The following is a 4,214-nucleotide window of genomic DNA, read 5'->3' on the forward strand; positions in this document are numbered from 1 at the left end:
TTGGTTATGTCATTTAGGCTTACAAATGTTCTAGTTGCTTTCATAGACATGATGAATTGAGCGTTCAAGCTATAATTATAAAAGGTAATAAGTAAAAAGAATACAATCAACTTGGACTTTGAGACCATGTTAAAATCAATTGGCAATAAGTGGTGTTGTTATAAGGTGGTAAGCTTTAACTATTCGAGAAAGACACCTTTTAGCATTCAAAGGGATTGTAGTATGATATCAAATAGCATAGTTTCAACTTTGGAGGCTAAAAGGTTGATTAGTCATGGATGTCAAGGATTTATGGACATAGTAAAGGACAACCATATGGTAGTGGGTGATGTGATTGTTAAGGTGCCAATTGTAGTAAAACTCATGATGTATTTCTCAAGGAGTTGCTGAGATTACCCTTAGATAGAGATATAGAGTTTTGCATTGACTTGGTACAAGATACGAGTCTAATATCTATTCCATCATTCCAAATGGCATCAACAGAGCTTAGATAGCCCAAGGACCAATTAATGGATTTGTTGGACAAGGACATCATTCACCCTAGTGTGCCACCATGGGGTGTACCGATGTTATTTGTGAAGAGGAAAAATGGATTCATAAGATTGTGCGTAGATTATAAGCAATTGCATAAGGTGATGGTGAAGAATAAATATCCTTTACCCAATATTGATGACTTATTTGATTAGCTCTCATGGGCACATGTTTCTGTAAGATCAATCTTAGATCAGGTTACCACTAGTTGAAGATTAAGGAGGAGAATGTGCCTAAGACTGCCTTTCATACTAGGCATGGTCATTATGAATTCTTGGTTACGCCATTTGGGCTTACAAATGTCTTACTTGTTTTCATGGACATGATGAATCAAGTGTTGAAACTGTATTTGGATAAGTTTGTGGTAATCTTTATTTATGATATATTGGTCTACTCAAGGAGTCGAAAAGAGCATGAGTAGCATTTGAGGATAGTGCTTTAAACTTTGAGAGAGCATAAATTATATGCCAAGTTCTTCAAATGTGAACTTTGGTTAGACAATGTTACCTTGTTGGGCCATATAGTATTGAAGGAAGGTATGAAGGTGGACTTAAAGAATATTAAGGTAGTGGAGAAATGTCTAAAGCCTTCTTTGGTGACTAAGATAAGGAGCATTCTAAGTTTGGCTGAATACTATAAGAGATTTGTTAAGGATTTCTCTAAGATTGCAGCTTCTATGATGGTGTAAAGTTCACTTAGTTAGAAGCTTGTGAGGAGAGCTTCCAGAAGCTCAAGGCTTTGTTTACTACAACTACAGTGTTAAGCTTACCTAATGGTATAGGGGGTTATGTGGTATATGATGGTACATCACGAGTGGAACTTGGATGTGTGTCAATGCAACACAGTAAGGTTGTTAAATAAATAAGCTAGAAGTAAAGTAACCAATAGGAAGGGTGAATTGGTTATTAAATAAAAATTCTCCCTTTTTAGATTTTCAACATAACTAAAGTATAAAGAGCAAACTTATAAAAAATAGAGTATAAGCTAAGCAAGTAAAGTGCAAAAAAGTAAAGAGTACTCAATGAAATATTTATAGAGGTTTAGCCTTGATGTCTATGTCCTCTCCCTTGATAGCACAAGGAGTTTGAATCCACTATCAACTTGCCTTTCAACATAAGATCAGGCATAACTTTTACAACAAACAAAATTCCTTTTAAAGGATCAAGTATAACCTCAACTGAAGTCATTTCCTTTTTAGGAAAAAGCACAACCTTTACACCTAAATGCCTTTCAAGGATCAAGCACAACCTTTATAAACAAATGCCTTCTAAGAATCCAAGCACAACTTTTCTACCTTTTTTTCGGAGGTATAACCTTAACACTACATTTTCAAGGAGGTATAACCTATACAACAGTAGATTCTTAAAAGAATCACTAGCTTAAAAACCTTTAATAAGACTAGTAAGGAAACTGAGTATAACAAGGTGAGAGCCTCAACAATGATGAGTGATGAAGTGAGGTTTAGGCTTAAGAAACTCTAGTAAAGAGATAAAAATATGATCTTGGTTTTCTGCTCTTGCTTAAAGAAAGGATTTTTCTATTTACAGCCCTCTTACTTATTTTTGCTCTTTTCTTTACTCCTTAATTCTTTGTAGTCTACTTATAAAATCTCATCTTTAACATCCTCATAGTAGATATTTACAGGCCCTGTGATTTTTTGCCCATTGGAGTGAAATTTAAATAAACTTTTGTACGTTCTTGGTAGCTTAATAATTCCTGTCATATATGGACAATTGATTCTTTGTTCATGAGTTATCGGTTCTTTATAAAGTCTAGAACTTTCTGTCTTTGTAGAATTGATTCTTCCTTTTTTGGATGTTGATTTTTTTTGAACTTGGTTCAAAGGTGATATTAGCCTTGAGTTACATCATATTTTGATTTGACAAAAACCATATATTTTCTTAAACTTAATGTCAAGCGTTTGAAATGGTCTTAAACATAATTTTTAATCCCCTAAGATTACGTATTTGTTTGAAAGCTATACTTCATTAGCAAACATCTTACAATCTTTCAAACAATGTGTATTCAGCTAAAAATGTAAAAGAAAACATCCTTTGAATTGTTATTTGAATGTAAGAACAAGGTAAAAATGATTTAAGCTCCATTTTTAATGATTTAAGTTACCACAATAGATCACTAAAGGTTGTTAGAACTACAAAAATTGAGCCTTCGCTATGATACCATTTGTTAGTATAGTAAGCTCAATGCAATAAATATTGAGAAGGGGGTGATTTGATATTTTAAAAAATTTCCTTTGCAAGCACAATGAAAAATAACCCTTTTTTGAAAAACAAATTTTCTTTTTGTGTCGAAAGCAAAGCAAGTGATTTTTTTAAAGCACATATCAATAATTAATCACAAAGCACAAATGTAAATCAACACACAAGGATTTAGTAGTTGTTTGGCTTTCTCAAATGCCTACATTCACTCCCTTATCTAACCAAGGAATATCTAATCCACTAAAAAGATTCTTGCTTTTTAACGGGATCAAACGATAACTTTACACTAGTTTTTCCAAGGGATCAAGCAATAACCCTTACATTTATTTTTAATGGGATCAAGCAATAACCTTTACACTTGCTATTTCATGGGATCAAGTGATAACCCTAATATCGACTTTATAACGGGATCAAAACGATAACCTTCACATTAGCTTTTCAAGCTTAAGTTAAAACCATTACAAATGTGTGTACAAAGGAAAAATAGCTAGGATTTACCTCACAAAGGTTGAGTGTATTGGTTCCAAATAAATGTGCTAGAGGGGGGTGAATAGCACTTTTTGGCTCTCACTTATATTGACCTCTAATTAAAGGCAAGTTAAAGATCAATGATGAGAAGTTAAATGCAAGATGAAGGAATGATTTAACAAAGAATGAAATGAGAAATAAAATAGGGCAGACAATACACAAAGATTTATAGTGGTTCAGTCAAGGACCTAATCCACTACCTTGATTGTTCAACCAAGGATTTTCTAAATCAAATCACTAAAAATGGTGAAAGTTCCAAGCTTCCACCATGTAATGACCTCTTCCCTCAATCGTTACCGGCGTCCGAGACTTGCGAGTAAACCCGCCAAGTCCCGAACAAGCCTTAGTTAAACTTTTAGACAATTTAAACTCAACTCACGATTTTAACGCCATAGCTCATTTAAACCAAGTAACTACAATAGTTAAATAATGACATTTAGATACCAATAATCCAGTTTAATAGCTACACAACATCAACTTTTTAACAAATACATTTCCACAACTATTAATCATTATGAGTCTGACCACTCGACACCGTGCGATCTCTAGGCAGCAGAGCGACTCAGATTGGGAGCATAAGAGATGCCATTACCTACGTTGCAGCAAGTCTCGATGTGCTAAGCAATGCACCTGAGCTAATCACTTATCTGTAAAAAGGAAATAAAGGGGTGAGTGAGTCTCACAGACTCAGTGATCATCAACCCCGTAAATAAGCTAAAGGCAGAAGATTTGAATATTAAAAATATAAGAGTATATAAAAACAAATTAACTCAAAAGGAAGGTTTGTGCCTTATATGTAAAATCAGTAAGTTAATGCGAAGTAGGCATTTAAATCAATATCAAACCATTTCATGTAAGATTTCTACCATCAAAATCGTTTAAATACTAGCTTAAAGTAATTAGTATCGTTGTGTGAGCTCCTGTGAAATCCATCAT

This window comes from Theobroma umbraticum, unplaced genomic scaffold (genome assembly GCF_002168275.2).
Source record: "Theobroma umbraticum cultivar Fairchild unplaced genomic scaffold, ASM216827v3 scaffold_146.0, whole genome shotgun sequence".
NCBI classification, from domain to species: Eukaryota; Viridiplantae; Streptophyta; class Magnoliopsida; order Malvales; family Malvaceae; genus Theobroma; species Theobroma umbraticum.